At 42.8% G+C, this 20864-nt stretch overlaps 1 pseudogene; it reads right to left on the reverse strand.

Annotated features, from left to right (window-relative positions):
* LOC102822845 overlaps positions 1–20864 on the reverse strand; it is a 152507-nt pseudogene that overhangs the window by 122162 nt on the left and 9481 nt on the right.

Raw genomic sequence — 20864 nt, forward strand, 5'->3', positions numbered from 1 at the left:
GCTGAAAATGCCACATCTACCAAGTTCTTCATGTGCCCATGACCACTTAGTCACCAGGAAGGAATAAGCCCAGCTTTCTTTAGTAACCGGTGGATAAAATGTGGGTAGGAGCAAATCATAGCTTACTTGTTTGCATGCAGTAAACATGGAATCCTAGTAGTACTTGAAGGTTATGGAGTCAGTGGCCAAGTGTCTTGATCGATCAGTGTTATATGGGTTTTGGGGTCTGGAGTGGAGCTCACCCTATGCTTTACCTTCTCGCTCTATAGGCAAGAAAGTTTTTTGTGAGTGCATGGGCACACTTGGTGTTCAGAAAATGCAACCATTTCAGAAACTATTCTATTCCTGTTGCTGAGGGCTATGGAGTCAGTTCTGACTCAGAGCAACCCCCTGTGATAGAGGGGAAATCACACATAGAGTTTCCTAAACCATCATCTTTACAGGAGATCGCTAGGGAAGCTGCTACTACTGCTGGGTTTGAACCACTAGCCTTTCTGTTATCAGCCCAGTACTTAAACATCGATTCATCAGGACTCCTTAGTCAACTCCCGATATGTTATAATCCAGGTGTGGCATTGTAGAATAAGCACTGGACTGTTAATCACAATGTCAGAGGTTCAAACCCATCAGCTACTCCTCAGAAACCCTACACAGCGTTTCTGTGAGTCAGAACTGATTTAATGTACCTAACAACAATAACAAACATGTTATAGTAGCAAACATTCTACAGTTTGGTGTAAACATTTGGATAGGGGTTACATTTGGAATTCACCAATGCTCAGTGGCAATGGATTTTTTTTTTTTTTTTTTTACATATTTGAGTTTTTTTTTTTTTTTTTTTACATATTTGAGTATGAAAAAACATAGCAAGACATTATGACCAATAATGCCAGTCTTTGACACTCCACCTTTCTGCATGTCAGGTGAAAAGAGCACAATTCATCAGATCAGTTTTGACACCTACATAGATACATAGCTGTAGCAAGATCTTGTGCGGTGAAAAGTAATTTACCTTTTGCCAAACTTGTTCCGAGAACTACACTGCTGGATGAGTTACCTGGGCAAGGGTGAGCTGGAAAACAAGACTTTTTAATTGTCTAGATCAAGGGAGGGTCAATCCAATCCACATGTGGTGTCGCTTCACTGCACCATGGGTCCATTATAGGGTAAGCCCCCATTAGACTAGAGACAAAGTGCATGATAGTACCTGTTTTCACTTGAGGTGTTTTTAAGTGTGCTCACAATGTGCCTTCAGGAGGATGTAGAAGTGCCTAGAGCAGGGAAGGTAGAATAGAAGGGAGAGAAACAGAAGCCTTCCTGCCCCTCAAATTGCCACCTTACTGTCTGCCTCCAATTGGAAACAGCCCACAACTTATGCAAAAAAAAAAAAAAAAGCTGCAAAATTGAGCTTGACAGTGGGGTGCTTGTGAGGAAGATTTGGCTCCGGTATCATCCTTTCCCCACATTGGAATTCTGGCATTGTTTTCCTCTCACAAAGAGCATTGATTAATGGTATCTGTCTAGTTGTGGTGGATTTCACATCGATAAATACCTTGCTTATAACAGTTTCCGTCTGTGGTTTTCCAAAACTTGATGAAGCTTAAAATTATAAACCTCTGAGCATTCTTGATTTTGCTGGCTTGTTATCTTGGGGAAAGAAAGTTTGGTAGATGAGAGGATGGAGGAATTTACCACCCAGAGAGATTTTAAAAAAAACCCCACAACAACCAATAATCTCCAGAAAATGTTCCCAGTAAGTGCATCAGCAATACATAAGCTTAATTTTCTATCTTTAAGAAAGTGTTCTGGAAAGATCCGTAGGGTCCTCCCATATACACTTGGTATGTAAATAAAGGGGAAATCCACATTTGGCAATCTGGGGTGTTACAAAGGTCAGGGTGTACATTTCCTGACTTTTTCCTTACTCCTCAGTTCCTAAACTGAGTATCTCTCAACATTGCTGTCTCTCTGTGTTAAGTAAGTCTCTGGGGACATCTGCACGGTGAACAAGCATTTGGAGAACTGATCAGACAGTGGAGCCCTGTAAACCAACACTCGAAAATGTCTCATGTGGCAAGGGCTGGAGAGGTGCTTTACAAGAGTCTTAACAAACAGTAATAGTTCTGTAGCTTACATTTACATAACACCAAGTGCTGTGGAATTTAGAGGACTTTGTAAAACTGTCTAATCCAAGAGCACAGCACCGAGATTTCCCAGGTTATGGAGATGCCTGGATACTGAGGCTGCACAAGTCAAGTGGTCTTCTGTCTTCCATAGTACTCCATCAGTGCCTGAAGATGCACCCCAAATACGTTGCTTTATATTCCAGATCCTTCTATTGAATCTCCCAAGCCCCTAGGGCTCGCTGAAGGCAGCACTGAATCTTGGAGAACACATGGAAATTACACACAAATGATCAGTTTTCAAGTCCCAGTCCTGCCTGTAACAACTGAGGTGCAGTAAAACGGAATAGCAAATTCACCTGTCCCATTTTAATAACTGGCATGATTGAGCCTAACTGGAAACACTCTTCCACAAGAGATCCTCGAGCATTTTCAGACTCATCTGAGAATGAAAAGGGGCCCAAAGATGGGTCTGCCTCAAGGGTCTTTGAAAAACCTGGACTGGGATCCTGTGGAGAGTATCTAAATAATGTACTAATTACGCATTTGATTCAAATTTTAGTTAGAGGCTATCCACAGGAAGGAAACATGCAGCTCAGTGGTCACTGGAGCTAGGCGACTCATCTTAGTATTCCTGCAAGACACAGATCATCTGTCTAATACAGCCTTTATGGCCCCACACTAAAAAGATCTGTTATATATTGACCTCTCCAAAAGCTGTTAGTTTCTGGCTTCGGTTCTATGTCCTCGACTTGTTTGTCTCTTCATTGCCTGCAGTACAGCAATCACTGAGTAAATGTTTGGTAAACTGAGCTGGACTTTCTTAAGCAGCAGAAAATGTGTATTCCCCAGGAAGGAGAGTTGATAGAGGTTGCTCATTAGGGGCCAGGTATTCTTGGCTTAACCTGGGCAGCTCCTTTCCTCTGCAACTGAGCTGGTCTTTCCTTTCTTAAGGAAAAAAATAAAAAATAAAAAGGTGAGAGTCCCAGTTTCCTAAGCTCAAATCATTGTCATTGGGTAGATTCCAACCCACAGCAACCTTGTATAGGGTTTTCCAAGGAGCAGCTGTCTTATTCAACCTGTATGCTGAGCAATAATCCAAGAAGCTGGGTTCTATGAAGAAAAATGTGGCATCAGGATTGGAGGAAGACTCATTAACAACCTGCGATATGCAGATGATACAACCTTGATCGCTGAAAGTGAAGAGGACTTAAAACATTTACTGATGAAGATCAAAGAGCACTGCCTTTGGTATGGATTCATCTCAATGTCAAGAAAACAAAAATCCTCACCACTGGACCAATAAACAACATTCTTATCAACAGAGAAAAGATTGAAGTTGTCAAGGATTTCATTCTTCTTGGAACAACTATCAACACTCATGGAAGCAGCAGTCAAGAGATCAGACAGATGACATACTGCATTAGGCAAATCTGCTGCACAGGAACTTTTTAAAGTGCTGAAGAGCAAAGATGTCATCTTGAGGACTAAGATGCACCTGACCTAAGCCATGGTATTTTCAATAACCTCATATGCATGTGAAAGCTGGACAGTGAATAAGGAAGACTGTAGAAGAATTAGTGCCTTTGAATTATGGTGTTGGATGAGAATACTAAAAGTGTCATGGGCTGCCAAAAGACCCAATAGATCTGTTTTGGAAGAATTGCAGCCAGAGTGCTCCTTAGAGACCAAGATGGTCAAACTTCGTCTCTCATACTTTGGACATATTGTCAAGAGGGACCAGTCGCTGGAGTAGGATATCATGTTTGGTAAGATGGAGGGTCAGAGAAAAAGAGGAAGACCCCCAAGAGATGGATTGGCCAAGTGGCAGCATCGATGGACTCAAGTGTGGCAACAGTAGTTAGGTTGGCCCAGGATCGGACATTGTTTCGTTCCGCTGTGCATAACTCGGTGCCGACTCGATGGCACCTAACAACAACAATAATAAGGAGCAGCTGATGGGTTTGAACTGCTTACCTTATGCTTCACAGTGCAGTGCTTATCCTACGGCACCACACCAGGAGTCCACCTGAAATGACGCTTGCAAAAACCCGGGATTACATTTACTGACTATTTACTATGTGCTTGGCACTGTGCTAAGCACTAAGCATGTAAGTACGCAGCAGCCCTCTAAAGGTTAAAGATGAAGACAATGGAGCTGTGAAAAGTACAACCACCTACCCAAGAGCAAAAGGATAGTAAATTATCTGAACTGAATTTTAACCCAGATTGTGTGACTCTCAACCCATTGTTTTAGAATTACGGGTTGCAATGTAAGTCAGAAGGAGCTCTGATAGTATGGTTATGAGTCAGGCTGCTTAACCTCAAGGTCAGCAGTTTGAAACTACCAGCCAATCCATGGAAGAAAGATGAAGCTTTCTACTCCTGTAAAGATTTACAGCCTCAGAAACTCTATGCAGGGTTGCTATGAGTTGGAACCAACTCCATGGCATACCACCACCACCACCAGTATAAATCAGACATATTTTAGGGTAAATTAGCTTGCGGAGTTTTGATCTAATTCTTACTTGAGCTAAATTAAATTAATGGGAGATGGATGGGAGAAACAGGGTTGAAAGAAATGGGAATGCAGGGTCTTGCACAAGTAGTAGAGAAGAGTAAACTGGGAATTTGTGTAGTCAGAGGGCAAGGTGATGAAGAATAAATGCCTGAGATGAGAGAAAAGAGCTACTAGAAAAATGTCAGAGAAGGGAGCAACACAGAAAAGGAGACAGAACCCTGGACTGCATTGGGATGGAGGTGAGTGAGTGTGCACGTGTGTGTGTCTTTAAGGTGATGGTGGTGTGGTCATTTACAACATGAGCAGTCCATCAGCTAAGCATCAGCCAGACCAGCAGTTATCAGGAGTGGCAGAGCAATGACGCAAATCTCCAAGACAGCCTCCAGTGTTTTCCAGGTTCATAAGCCCAGGCTGCATCTTTCAGGATGACTTAGGTTTTCTTTACAAAATGTTTTCTTAGAAACTGAGAACTTTGCCTAATGGCTCAGTGTTGGATTTAAGACATTCATTTTAAGTTTATTTGAGTCCTCTTTAAGCATGCTTCATTTCCTATATGCTTGGCTTTGCTCTGAGAAGTGTGTGCTCTAATGAATTTTTGACTGTCTCATTTAGTACTAGATTTCATCCAAAGTCCAGTTCTATCCTTGGTAACTGAGAGTATGAGAGGAAGGTGATTTGTTGGCGATGAGGAGAGAAGAGTCTGTTGACTTGTTTATGACACAGTTAGCTAGGCTATGTGTTTCTTTGAGGCTAGAACTGTATTTTTTTTGGTCACAGTAGAAATTCCTAGGCCTATAATATCATACCTAGAATGAGGTAGGCCATACATGGATTATCCATCCAACATCATTCATCGAAGGAAAGATGAAACCACAAGATCATAGTAATTACTTTGGAATAAACATAAACATCCATGTGATCAGGTTTATTCCAACTTATAATGACCCTATCAAAAAAAGTAGAACTGCCTCAGAGATTTTTCAAGGCTGTAATCTCCTGGTGTGGCACTGTAGGATAAGCATGGAACCACAAGGTCAATTTTAACTGTACGGTCACTGGTTCAAATCCACAAGTTGCTCCTCAGAAACCTTAAATCGGGTCACTAGGAGTCGGAATCAACTCGATGATACATAACCACAAGAAGAATCTTTACAGAATCAGATAGCCACATCTTTCTTCTGTGGTGTGGCTGTTGGGTATAACTACCGACCTTTCAGTTAGCAACCAAGCAGTTTAACGAGTGCATCACATGACTTCTTAGACTAAACATTGCTGTTGTTATTAAGTGCTGCTGAATTGGTTTCAACTTACAGCGACCCTGTAGAGGGTTTCCAAGGAGTGGCTGGGAGTTTGAATTGTCGCCCTTGCAGTTCAAACTGACCTTGCAGTCCAGTGCTTCATCCACAGTACCACAAACCTTGTTCCAAACCAGTATTTGACATCTGCTAGTCATATGAGTCCTTTAAATACTCAGTTTCCTCAGCTGTCAAATTAGGATAGGGATAGTATTATCCTTATAAAATTGTGGAAGATCAAACAAAATAATGTGTTTAAATTTTTTTTTTTTTTTTGGTTTATGTAACTTTATTGAAGAAAAATAAATCAATTACTAGCAGAGAATGTGTGTAAATTGATGAGCACTCTTCCTGGCATATAAATGGAAGCCCGTCAGGAAACCCATATTCTGTTCAAAGAAGGACTGTGAAGATGAGTGAATATGGGAGTAAGATGCCCTGTACCTTATCCATGCCATGGGCTGGATTGTCTTTATTTCCTTCACTGTCTTCTTCCTTCCTCCCTTTTCTCCTCTCCTCCTCCCTGCCACAAGTATTTGAGGAGGAACATGGCTAGGTACAACCTAACTTACATAAATCCCCTGCCTTCTTCCTGACTCAGCAGATTTTCCTGCTCCTGAGGACACAGCTGTTCATTTTCAGCACTGGACTTACTTGCCTGAGGGCCTCACTTCCTTCATTTACAGCAGAACAGGAAATAAACTTTTAGAAACATTTGGACTCTGTTTCCACTGTCCCCACCCCATCATTTCATGATCTCTTAGTGGATTAGGTGCCAAAGTCAAATGGCATATCCCAACAGGTTCTCTTTTGCAGGCTCAGCATGCTTTGGGAACCTACTGCCCTGCTTCCTGTTCTAGACCTGCCTAAGGGACCTGCAAAGGCTTGTATGTGAAGCTGGTATGAAGCCAGATTCTATCTAACCTTTCCCCTTTCCCCTCTGCTCCCACACTAACTGGCTAAGGAAATTTACAAATAAACTGGGATGAGTGAAAAGTACATTGATGGTCTCTCCTTATAACGTATCACGTCCTACATAGGGAGCCAAGAGGGACAGTAGTCCCCTACTTTTTTGAATCTCTACTCTATGGGCTAAGAATTGGCAAGTGCTTTATCTATACAATGCTCTTTACAACTCCACTCTATGATCAGGATAACTGTGTTCATTTTACAGATAATGACAACTGAGTCTCAGAGGGGTTAAGCTAGTAGATTCAAGGTCACACAGCAAATGAGAATGCTAATACCTGACTGACTTAAAAAACCCATGCTGCTGTGAAGTGCTATTGAGTCAGTCCTAACTCATTAGTGACCCTGTATAGGGTTTCCAAAGAGCGGCTTGTGGGTTTGAACTGCTGACCTTGTAGCTGGCAGTCTAGTGCTAATTATACAGCATCACACCAGGACTCCATGACCTCCCCATATTCCAGAAAGTCTCCTTATTTCTTGTGAGGAATATTTAGCTTGAGTATTCCCATTTCCTTGTGATTCCTGAAGTCACTCCATTCTCAAATGCTGACAAAATAGCTACTAGAAAAACGAATACGGTGTCTGGTTAAAAACAAACAAACAAAAAACATCCATGTTGAGTTCAAGAGCAACCATTTCCAGAAGAATGAGCATCATTAAGACAAACCATGTCTTCAGTATTTAACACCACTTTTTGGAAAAGCTCTAGGCAACCTGGGCAAAGATTTTCTGGCTCTTGTAATCACATGGGCAGCTTGTCTGGCCAGTCAGACAGACCTCCATGTGCATCCACTGAAGACCTGTGCAAACTGTGTTGAGTTCTAGAGAACATACCACCTGAAGGTATTCCAACATGCAGTCTATGCACTGAGTCCATCTAGGTCTCAGGGATGACAATACTGCAGCTCAAGTTTCATGCCCCATTAGAAAGCAACGAGTATCTATAGGGTCTGGGAGCTGTGTTAATCCACTGACAGTTGCTCTTTCTGTAGGATTCTTTGTGTCATCAATACAAACACCAACATTCACTGCAGCCCAGTTAAAGGCAGACAAGATGATGAAGAGGAGGCAACAGTAAAGCAAAAGGGAAAGAGCAACAGAGGCACCATCGGGAAGGAAGTGACAGGCTGGGCTGGGCTTTGTGACCGAACTTTCTGCAGCCGTGGCAGATAACCTAAGAACTGCCTGGCTTTGGGCTGGCGCCATGACAGGAATAATATTTTCAGAAGGATGAACTGTTCCTGAACTGTATCCCCCAGATTACTGGGCACAAATCAGTACATTCTCTTTTTCGCTCCCTCATATTCATGTTGCTTAAACGTCTCTTTTTCTCTTTCTAAAGTCTTGTTTCTACTTTTTGATTTCCAAATTTAAAGGGCATAGTAACAGCATATTTCTAACTCTAAGCCAATGGAAAAACATTTTATCTCAATTTGCACATGAGGTATTCTGATCAAAATCCCCAAAGAAGGCACTGGACACTCTTTCCACGGTCCTGCAGTCGATTCTGACTTATAGCAACATTCTAAGACAGACTAGAACTGCTCTATAAGGGTTTTGACACTGTAAATCTATACAAGAGAAGACAGCTTCATCTTTCTGCTGGGTCTTAACAAGTCTGCAGTCAGAAGCCCTACACTGAAACCCACGGCACCAGCAGAACTCCTGAGTCAGTACACTTGTTGTTAGTGACCCTGCCTTGGGTTTCCTGAGGCTTTAGATCTATGGGAGTAGAAACCCTCATCTTTCTCCCTTAGAGCAGCTGGTAGGCTCAAGCTGCTAAACTTGTGGTTCACAGTCCAGTGCTTTTCCTATGGGTCCACTGCGCTCCCATTGAGTACACTTGTTAAGTGTCTTTGAGTCAGTTCTGACTCATAGTGACCCTGTATAGGATTTCCAAAGAGCAGCTAGGGGATTTGAACTGCTGATCTTGTGGTTCACAGTTGCGCTAATCCTACAATGCCAAACCAGGAGTCCACTTGTTGTTAAGTGCCATCAAGTAGCTTCCGACCCATAGCGACTCTTTACAGGGATTTCGAGGAGTGGCTGGTGAGCTTCAAAGCTTTGTGTGGCTTTGTAAGATCAGCACTGGACTGCTAATCACAAGGTCAATGGTTCTAATCCCCCCAGCTGCTTCTTGGAAACCCTATACAGTGGCACTATGAGTCAGAACTGACCCTACAACACTTAACAACAATAACAACAACAAAGCTTTGGCCAAAGCATTGCCTGATCTTAAATTAGTTCATCAGGGCTCTCTATTATAGGATTAAAAGAAAAAAAAAATTGGGCAATTGACTTGGGACTCTCCCCTCTAGTTCTATTGACTGGTTTGTAAACTGGACATTTTGAGCTGTAAAAACCATGTTTCATTATCCTAGTCACAGCAGAAAGTTAATTGATGATGGCATTTCCACCCCCATGTGCTTACGAGCAATGGGCTTGATGACAGGTACAGAGATACACCAGTTCTCCAAGCAGTGAGGAGTGCAGGAGGTTGCTTATGGAACATTTAGCTTTAATGCTATCCAAGATGGCAGCCTGCTTCAAGAAAGAAAGTGGGTCTCACTCAAACCCCCCTGCACAGTATCTGGCACCAAGTTGCCATCCAACCAACATCTGTCCAATGTCAGTTTGTTGTTGTTAAGTGCCTTCAAGTTGGTTCTGTTTCACAGTAACCCTGTATAGGGTTTCTGAGGAGTGACTGATGGGTTTCATCTGCTGACCTGGTTATCAGTCCAGTGCTTATCTTATAGCATCACACCAGGCTGGTTTAATGGAGAGAAAATCTAGTTGTCTTAAAAAAAGTATCATAAAATTCTGAATAGAGGGTTGCAGAATGTCTGTATCCTTCGCACATGAATACACACCATTAAGCGTCCTGGTGTGCACTGAGCTACAAGGTCAGTTTGAACTGCATGATCGGTGATTCAAACTTACCAGCTGCTCCTTGGAAACCCTATTCAGGGTCTCTATGCATAGGAAGGAGTCCTGGTGTGGCACTGTGGGCTAATACACCCGACTCTAAAGCTGTTTGAACTGCAGGGTCAGTAGTTCAAGCTCACCAGCTGCTCCTTGGAAAACCCTATGGGGGGTCACTATGGGTTGGAACCAACTTGAGGGCACTTCACAACAACAACAACATGCATAGAAACCAACTCCACTCAATGGTACTTAACAACAACACAAACCATTAAGGTATGTATTCAGAATCTCAATAACTAACCAGCCTTTTGGCATGAATGTTCTCATGTAAATTTTTTTTAAGGAAAATAAACCAGGTTACCTGGAGAGTAGCCACACCCCTCGAATTAATATTTAAATCTAGTACTTGTTTGGTGACTAATGTTGTTATTGTTAAGTACCATGGAGTGGAGGCGGTTCAGACTCATAGTGACCCTGCACAGGATTTTAGAGGCTGCAAATCTTTACAGGAGCAGAAAGCCTCATCTTTCTCCCATGGAACAGCTGATAGTTTTGAACTGCTGACCTTGAGGTTAGCAGCCTGATTCATAACCACTACGCTACCAGAACTCCTTTTGGTGACTAAGGTTGTTGTTGTTGTTAAGTGCCATCGAGTTGATTCCAACCCATAGCGACCCTGTATAGGGTTTCCAAGGAGCAGCTGGTGAGCTTGAACCTCTGACCTTGCAGTTCAAACGGCTTTGCAGTCTGGCGCATTAACCCACAGCACCACACAGTTGTTTATTTTGTCCCTGGAACTTAAACTTGACTCAAAGTATTTTTCTAAAAGAAAATACTTTTTTCTCTTTTGAAGAGCTTCACATCTTCAAAAGAATCCCAGGATGTTACAACAGCCAGGGGGTGTCTTTAGGATCATCCAGCTACATTTCCCACTAGCTCTCTGACTTGTAGTCCTCACTCACCTTCATGCCAGGTGGGTCAACTGAGTCAGCATTACACGGGGTTGATCACAGGGGAACAAATGCTAACGCTCCTAAGACAAGAGGTTGTCATTTTTCTATGAAAATGGAATGGTACAGATGACACAGTTATTCCTTTTCAGTGTCATGGAGTCCGTGTGACTCATCGTGACATTTGTATAGTTCAAACACACTGAGGAGCTGTTGGTGGGTTTGAACTGCCAACTTCGTGGCTAGCAGTCCAGTGCTGATCCCACAGCGACACACCAAAACTTCAGATTACACAAATCACAAAATTTATCTAGAACTCTCCATTAGAACAAGAGTAAATACCTATAAGAATTTTTAAAAAGCTAGCCACAACTTAAGGACATCAGCTCACTTGGATGAGCATCCACCTTTAAACAAATCTGATCTTCCTCTCCCTCGTTCAACCCCTTTGAATGGGTCTGCATTGCCTACAGGGGACCAAGTCCAAACAACTTTGCATATTCGGCTCTCTGGGATCTGGCCCCTGCCCACCCTCGAACACTGCCTTCCAATTCCTGGCCTTTTCTTTGTGGTTAAGCTTTCACTTCTGACAGCAACATCTCTCCTCTCTTTTCTTCACCTGAGTAAGTCCTACTGGCCCTTTAAGATTTCACACAGGCTTTGTGTGTTCCAGGAAGCCATCCCTAAGCTTCAGTTCCCATAGAACCCAATGCTTGCCTGAGTCACAGCAGTTGCTATTTTGAAATCTTCACCTTCCACTGACTCTGAACTCCCTTTGTTCCTAGCTGCTGTTGAGTTAATTTTGATTCACAGTTAGTCCATGTGACAGTATAGAAATTCCCCGTAGGGTTTTCTAAGCTGTAGTTTTTACCAGCAGACTTTTCTCCTGTGAAGCATCTGACTGGGTTCAAGCTGCCAACCTTTGGTTAGCAGCCAAATTCTTCACCACTGTGCCACCGTGGTTCCTTTGAATTTGTCTTCTGGTTATCTCGGAGAATCTAAACCAAGCATGCTACTGTGTACACAGGGTGCTGGAGATGATTGCATTTTAACTTAATATATGAAAATATTTTCTACCTCTTTTTTATGGACAAAGTTAATTTCAATCAACTGTCTGCATAAGGACATAGGTACTTTTGCCAGGGAGGTGATAAGGGGCTGCCCAATGACATGCATGCCAAGAAACCTCCAAAGTTTCTCATTATTTAACTGAGTATTTTTTTCCTGAAGCAAGTGTTTCCATCTTTTGAGCATGTGCTTTCAGGTTATTTTTTGGGAAGACAGAACTGCTTGATGTTTAGTTACCTCAGGTTCATGCAACAAGTAAACCTATGCATTTCTAATATCACCATTTCACACAAGTTTGAGGTTGACATTGTTGGTAAGTGCTGTCAAGCTGGTTCTGACCCATAGTGATCCTACGTAGGGTTTCTAAGGAGCAGCTGGTGAGCTTAAATTGCCAACCTTATAGTTCAAACTGACTTTGCAGTCCAGAGCATTAAACCCACAGTGCCACACAGGTGATATATAACCATGGGAATTGCTGTCTTTAGGAAAAGTGAAGAATTTTGCCATGAGCCAAACATATACGTGACTTTTATCTTTATTGTTGTCACAATCCTGTTGGAGATAATTCTGATCACCGGGCCAACACATTTGTAGGCCAAAAAACAACAGAGGTTCCCATTGGGCCAGTCAGGTCCACCAGTAAAGAAACAGGTATTAGCAGGTCCCTCTGTTGCAGCCCACCCATCAGTGAAAGAACAAAGAGGTAATGAAGATACACCTGGATTTACCCTGCAAGAATTCAGCAATGACAGCACTCACTCTCCAAAGGTGTCTGAACCTGGCCTCCAGATCTGGACTTAATATCTGTGGATGCCAGTGCGCTTTGGTGTACTTTTGCTCTGAGCACTGACAAGTTGGTAAGGGCAGAGCCAGAAGGCAGTATGTGGACACATACAGTATGAGAGCACAGCAGAAAATTAATGGAGCCCTTAAAACAAGTTGTCAGCGGGGGAGGTGCCTGCAATGATTTGAAAGTTGCATCAAATAAATGAAAACATGGTTGTGCTAAACGGCAACACCTTTCTGCTCCAGCCATTTGAGGCTAATATAAAAGAAAATTGGAAATTGGAAATCATTTGCTGCTTGTACGCCTGGGTTTTGTTAGTGGACAATAAAATTGGCATCCTGAAGTATGCTTTTAAAGATGAGACTCTGACCTTTAAGCCATTTTTCTTAACTCTCTCCTCTCAAATAGGAATCCTCAAACTTCTTTTACAGTTTTTGCGTGTTCTAAGAACCACTACGGGTCTGAGAAAAAAAGACTACGGTGGGGGTGGAGGTGGGAGTGGAACAGAAAGCAAGCACTGTTCCTGGAACTAGGAGCTTTTTTTCTTCCTCACTGTTTATCTATTCTGTACCACTCAGCTGTTCTCTGTTGCACAGAAATAAAAGTTTAGTTTAAAAAGTATGTTAGAACAAAGCTGCAGAAATTGCCTGGAATTTCCTTCATTTTCAGCCATCTGGCTTTCATTCCTTATTTCTTTCCCCTCCTCCTCATACGTTTACCAAATCTTTTCAACACACACTGGCCAAGCTATCAAATGCTTATAATTAATAACAGCCCTACTCCTAAATTTTTATTTATTTTTATTTTTAAGGTAGTTTTTTCTAGCTTTCTTTGGGGTTTTCATGTCACAGTTATTATAAACCAGGAAGACCGTCAAGTGAAGCTTAATCCTATTTATTTATTTTTACTATTTTATTGCATTTTAGGTGAACATTTACATAGCAAATTGGGTTCCCAAGGAACACTTTTTTTAAATAAATTGCTCCATGACACTGGTTATATTTTTCACAATGTGCCAACAGTCTCATTATTTGCATTCTGTTTGTTCTGTTTCCATTAATCTAACATCCCTACCACTCATCTTTGTTTTAGGGTAAATGGTAATCATTTGGCCTATTATAGTTGATTATTTGAAGCTTAAGTATAAAGACTTAGTTGAATAAATGATAAAATCTCATCAAACTTGTGTTAAATTGTTTTAAGTCCTGAGTTTAAAAAAGAAAAATTGTGTTTTCTTTTAAATTAGCAAAAGGAAAGCAAAATTAAATGAGCAAAAATGAAAGAAGAAGAGAGTTCTCTTTTTTTGAGTTTCTCCTATGTGCCAGGTCGGGAGCATGGTGGCACTATAGGATAACCAATGGACTGCAAACCACAGGCTTGGTGGTTCGAGCCCACTAGTCACTCTGCGGGAGAAAGATGAGGCTTTCTGCTCCCATGAAAATTGACAACCTCAGTGTTAGAATCAACTCGACGGCACTAATGTATCAACAACAACAACACTATGTGCCAGGTACTTGATTTGTATTTTGTATATCCCATCTCACAGAACTCTCGCAAGAATTCTGAGTGAGAAGTAATTGATCCTACTTTAAAAATGAGGAAACTCAAGTTTCAAAAAGGTACATGATCTCTTGAAGGCCACATAGCTAAACCCTGACAGAGCGGGATTTGAACATAGGTCTCAATCAATCTGATGGTGCTATCATTTTGGTATTCTCAAGGATGTAGAAAGAAGACCTCATGGTACAGTCGTTAAACACTCCACTGCTAAACCAAAGGTCGAATTGAACCCACCAATCGCTCCATGGGAGAAAGAGGAGGTGGTTTGCTTCCATAAAGACTAACCGCCTTAGGAACCTGTAGGGCAGTTCTACTCTGTCATGCCTGGTGTGGCGCTGTGGGATAATGCACTGGACCCCAAGGTCAGAATGAACCGCAAGGTTGGCAGTTCAAATTCACCAGCTACTCCTTGGAAACTCTATACAGGGTCGTTATGAGTTGGAACTGACTTCGAAGGCACTTAACAACAATAACATGAGTCAGAACTGACTTGGTGGCAATTGGTTTTGGTATTGGTTAGTGCACACTGCTAAGTGAAAAAAGCATGTTGCCAAACATCATATACAGTATGATCCTACTTACAAAAGAAAACATACTAAGCACTTATATATATACACAAATGAATAGGAAAAGGTCTGGAAAGGTATGCATATATCATTGACCATGAAGAGTGATCATCTCTGGGGAGAGAAAGGGGGTGGATTATAGAATATTGTGCTGACTACCTCTAAGTTTGAGTTTTTCTGAATGAGGATATTTATGCATTGTTTATATAATTAAAACACCTAGAAACCTGTCTTAGTGGGGACATTAGGCAGCCTGTTTTCCGACTGACAGATCCTAGCTTCATTTTTGGATCTTTTTCGTTTGAGCCAGTGTAATTCACCATGGAGGGTGGTTGGGTAGCATGACTTCCTGAGATGGATTACTTAGAAGATGGTAATGGTATTTAGAATGATTTTTCTGCCTTGTATTAATAACTTCTTTATTAACTTTGATGCACAATTCTCACTGACAGCTCACAAGTAAACACGATCCTAATGCCTCATGGTCAATTTTAGGCTAAAATGCTAAGGGATTAACATCTCTCCTCAATTTGGTACTTCCCATCTCTATGGATGATGCTCATGGCTTGTTCAATCTCTATCTTGTCTACTCATCCCTTCCTTTAACATTTGCCTTTCTAGTCTTACTTTGAGGCTACTTTAGGATACAAAGCTAACATAACATAAAGGGTTATTACCATAAGATAGTTATGTATTAAATTAATCTTTAAAGTCTTCAGCTGAAGGAGGAAACTCTAATAATGGTATTTTCAGCATCAACAGGTGGTTGAAATGTGATACAGAAGGCAGAGTCAAAGAGACAACAAAGGGGTCTTCCCAGCTCTCATCAATTAATACAGGCTGAACTTGCTACTTGTAAATTTGCCCCTTGTCCTTTATACTTTAGTCCGTAAGCGCTTACTATGTGTCTAGGTGCTAAGAATACAGAGAGGAAGATTAAGCCATAAGGAAAATGGTTAAGCATTCAACTACTAATCAAAACGTTGGTGGTAATCAATCTAATGGCAATTGCTAACAACAAGCACTGATTGTGGGATGCACAACCTCTGGGGAAAACGATCGATCTTACCCAGGGGCACTTCTTAGAAACATAAAAGCCCAGTGATCAAGACTTGGGCATTTATGTCCCACAGAAAATGATTTTCTTTTTCTTCTTTTGAGGCGGTCGTGGGGGGAGAAGCTATTGTTAGCAACCTAGATCCAAAGACAGTATATAGAAACAGCAGGTCAACTGGAAAACACACAAAACTGTAGAGAGAATACTGAAGCATGAGGAAAACCAAACATCCAAACCCAACCCACTGCGATCCAGTTGATTTTGAATCACAGTGACCTACAGGGCAGGGTAGAAGGACCTGCTCTGTAGGGTTTCCAAGGCTGTAAATCTTTACAGAATAGGCCGCCACACCCTTCTCCCTCAGAGCAGCTGGTGGTGGTGGTGTGCCGTGGAGTCGGTTCCGACTCATAGAGAGATGGCTAGGCTTCGTCTCTCATACTTTGGACACATTGTCCGGAGTGAACAGTCGCTGGAGAAGGATGTCATGTTGGGTAAGGTGGAGGGTCAGAGAAAAAGAGGAAGACCCCCAACGAGATGGATCAGCCAGGTAGCATCATTGATGGCGTCAAGTGTGGCGGCGGTAGTGAGGTTGGCCCAGGATCGGACATTGTTTCGTTCTGCTGTGCATGGGGTCGCTATGAGTCGGTTCCGACTCGATGGCACCTGATGACAACAGGGTTTCAAGGCTGTAAATATTTACAGAACAGCCTGCCATATCCTTCTCCCTCGGAGCAGCTGGTGATGGTGGTGGTTGGTTATGTGCCGTGGAGTTGGTTCCAACTCATAGAAACCCTATACAGGGTTTCTGAGGCTGTAAATCTTTATGGGAGCAGAAAGCCTCATCTTTCTTCTGCAGAACAGCTGGTAGTTTCCAACTGCTGACCCTGAGGTTAGCAGCCCAATTCATAACCACCACAAACTTTTGGTTAGCACTGAAGCATTTTAACCACTGTGCCACCAGGGATCCTCATGAAGAACCACAATTGTGAATTAAAACTCTAAATTACCTCTAACAGAACAGAGGATGATGGGAAAACAATACACTAGTATACTCCTACCATATGCAGCGTCCTCATGCCAATCCTCCTGAGAAGAAATCATTTCCCAGATACCAGAGCAGAAGTTTCCTCAGCAGCTACAACTCTATCCACTTCTCACTGTCAAGAAGGAAATCAACTCCAACTTTTGCTGAAGAAAGCAAGTTACACGTGACCACCCCTCCATTGCTTTACTTAGAATCATTCTACAATGCTCAGCTGTGTAGTGCTGGCTGTGACCTTCCTTTAAAACTGACGGTTGACTGGTGGAAAATCAGAGAACTGAGTTGATCTGGAACAGATGGACAATGTTTAGCTCAACAATGGTCCTTGTCCACAAGTCAATAAAAGATCACAAGAGTAGACTGAAGTGATGCAATTTGCACCACAGTTAGTACTTTGGGATGGGAGGTTATAGCTTGTGTCCTATTTCTTATGCTGTCCAAGTAAGGGGTAGGTTGGCAAAAAACAAACAAACAAACAAACAACATCCACTGCCATCAAGTCGATTTCAATGAATAGTGACCCTACTCCTGGTGTAGCACTGTGGGTTAATGTGCCAGACTGCAAAGCTGTTTGAACTGTAAGGTCTGTGGTTCAAGCTCACCAGCTGCTCCTTGGAAACCCTATACAGGGTTGCTATGGGTCGGAATCAACTCAACGGCACAAAATAACTACTATATATGGTTTTCCAGACTGTAAATCTTTATGGCAGCAGATAGCCTCATCTTTCTACTGAGAAACAGCTGGGGGATTTGAACCAATGATCTTGTGGTTCCTAGCCCTGTGCTTAACCCACAGTTCCACTAATCCTTGGGGCTTTAAATTCCAGATATTTAAAAATCTTTAAATTCATCTAATCCCAAGGACTAAATTTTCAGCCTTTGCTTCAGCTCATTGCAGCATTTGGATGTCATGAAAACCTGGGGATGTGGTAGAAAGAGCCTCCTGTCATTTGTAAAGTTACAGGTAAATAAGTAGAATAGAAATGACATGCTTATCAGCACAAAGCAGCATCCGAAGCATCCGAATGCTCTCTCTAAACAAGGATGCAGAGTCACGGGCTATTGGAGCAGGATGTCAGGACCTCAGCTTCAGCTCATCTAGTACAACCACTTCATTTTGCAAATGTGGAAACAGAAAAGGCAGACATCTTGCCCAATGCCACACAGTTGGTTGGTGAGAACTAAGATGAGAAGTCAGGCATCCTGACTTCTTAGTCAAGGCCTTTGCAGGCCGTCCATGCTGAATCCACTGTGCTTCTTTCTGTATGGGGGGACTGTAGTGAAATATGGAGTCTTGGTGGCACTGTCGCTAAGAGCTTGGCTGCTAACAAAAGACTGCTAACAGATGTGGCAGGTGGTCTACTTCTGTAAGATTTACAGCCTTGAAAGAAACTCAGCGGGGCAATTCTCCCCTGTCCTACGGTTGCCATGACTTGGAACAGACTTGATAGTACTGAGGACAGGTAACTAAACAGAAGGGGTTGTGTTCTTTACCCATGCAGTCAAGTCTCAGGTTCACACATCTGGAGAGACACCAGGCTGGGTCACAGATATGGAACCGGGGGACAGGGATGAAAAAAAAAAAGATGTGCTACAGGATTCCAGGCACTGGATCTAGGTTTTTCTGGGTCTTGCCCTTGACTCCACTTTACTGATGTTCTCACGGGTGAGACAGCAGACTCTCTTACTTGGAGAATCTGCCATGCGCGACTCTCTTTACTCCTTCCTTTGAAGAGGGAATCCCAGGTCCACCATTCAAATGAATATTCTGGACAACTGTGGTGACCAGCATAAATGTCACTACAGTGCCCTGGTCTGATCTGGGGAAGCATGAATTCTGTATTCTCTGGGTTCCAAAGAAAGGAATCGGGTCAGGTGAAAATAATACAAGCTTGACCAGGGAAAGTACTAAGGCCTGAAAGTAATGCATTGCTTCTTATAAGATACATTTTGCAGAAAAAGAAAATAGTCACTCAAATAGTATTTCTCTTCACAGCAAAGGCATGACCTTAACTAGCAATAGTCTTCAGCTCACCCACAGATTGTAAAGTCAGGCTTTGGCCCTTTAAACGTCTGCTTTCCAAACCAGAATAGTGATAAGACGGTTTAGCTTCTACAGAGATTTGCTGCAAATGACAATCTTACAACAAGTCTCTCATGACACCATAAAATTGTGTGGACTGAAGAAGTGATTGGATTGATTAACTAAGACTGAAATTTGGGTAATAATGAGATGCAGGCAGGACTCAGTGATGAAATGCTCCAACTGATTTTACGCATGTGGAATGGCACACTCACCCTAGAGCATGCTATAATACATCTGCACGCTGTGTGCATACAGATTTCACAGTGGATCAGTTTTACCACCCAGATGCCTCAGTTCCCTATGCCCTGCAGTCTACAAGCCAATTCCTGACTGTGGGGTGAGGGCGTGGGACACATGCTGGAGGGTGGCAGAGACCAAGGCATCTGGGTCAGTGCATGTTCCCTTCCGGAGACAGCACGTGCGCATACCGGCTCAGTTCAGGGCACAGAGCCTTCTGGAGCCTGTGCATGAACACTGGGTTGGAATTTCAGAGCCCTGGTTTCAATTAAATTTAAGTGGATTTGACTATAAGTTTGAACTGATGCTAATTGGTTTTCAAAACACTGGGTAACAATAAGCGTCCCGGGCTTGCCCATGGAAAGATGCACCCAGCTATGCACATGGCTCCTGGGTAGGGCAGCCACGAGGCCCTTACCTTGCTGGGCAGGGATCCAAGTTGCAGGATTTCAGGAGCTGTGGGGGCCGACGGCTGGTCACGCACAAGCTCTCATCAGCAGGCTCCCGCGTCTGTTTGTTCAGGCAGCTTACCACAGCCTCCTGGACACCTGTGTACAAATCACACTGTCAGGCCAGAGTGCAGAGTGGGCGTGTAGGGGGTGATGAAGTGTCGACAAGGCAGCTGGTGGGAGGTCTTCACGACTGGGAAGACTCTGGCTGCAGGTTGGAGACAGCAGTTGAAAGCCCAGGTCTGCCAATCTTGTCAAGGATCCCTCCATCCAGGGAGAGACCTCAGGGGCTAGTGGCTTCTGAAAGGACATGACTTCAAGAGGACAATTCCCCACTAAGGAGAGGCTCTACCAGTACTGTGGAAATGCTTAGAAAAGTACCACCAAGTTACATAGCCACCAATGCTGCAATGTCGTAATACAGCGCAGCAGGAGGACAGAGTGACCAAAAAAACAAGTGTCCCCAAGACCTTCAGCATTATATTTTCATAATAGGAAATTCAAGACTGTCTTTTCATATCCAATGCTCTGTGTCTTGGGGCCTTACGTCTAGGACTCCGGCCTTTGCTGGTTTCCTTTTGATTCTGGCTCGGTTTTTTGGGACCAAGAGCAACTTTAGAAGTTGGAGCAAAGAAAGAGAACAAGACACCTAATGATTATACCTGATAAGCAATCTTTCTACCAATAATCAAACCTGGTGTTTGAGCAGGGACTGGGTGCTTGGCAGATTTTACCAGGTGGTCTGCAGGGCCCCTCATGGAGACTTTCATGGAGAAAGGAATATTGAAGTGGGAAAGATAACAACCAGATTCTTCCTATGGTGTCTACAGTCACAGTAATGATAGCTGACATCTATGTTGTTGTTAAGTCCAGTGGAGTCAGTTCTGACTCACAGCAACCCTGTATAGGGTTTCCGAGGTTATAAATCATTGCAGTAGCAAAAAATCCTCATCTTTCTCCCACAGAGCAGCTTGTAGGCTTGAACCGAGGACCTTGTGGTTCAAGAAGTCCAATGCTTATCCTCTAGAGCCATCGTGCTCCCAGCTAACATCTATAGGGTATACATTATTAATCAGGTACCAGCTTAAGGGTTCGATATACATCGTTCAGTCCTCTCAACAATACCATAAGGTTGTTGTTGTTGTTGTTGTCAGGTGCCATCGAGTCGGAACCGACTCATAGCGACCCCATGCACAGCAGAACGAAACAATGCTCGATCCTGGGCCAAC

The sequence above is a fragment of the Chrysochloris asiatica genome, unplaced genomic scaffold, assembly GCF_000296735.1.
Source record: "Chrysochloris asiatica unplaced genomic scaffold, ChrAsi1.0 scaffold00065, whole genome shotgun sequence".
Lineage (NCBI taxonomy): Eukaryota > Metazoa > Chordata > Mammalia > Afrosoricida > Chrysochloridae > Chrysochloris > Chrysochloris asiatica.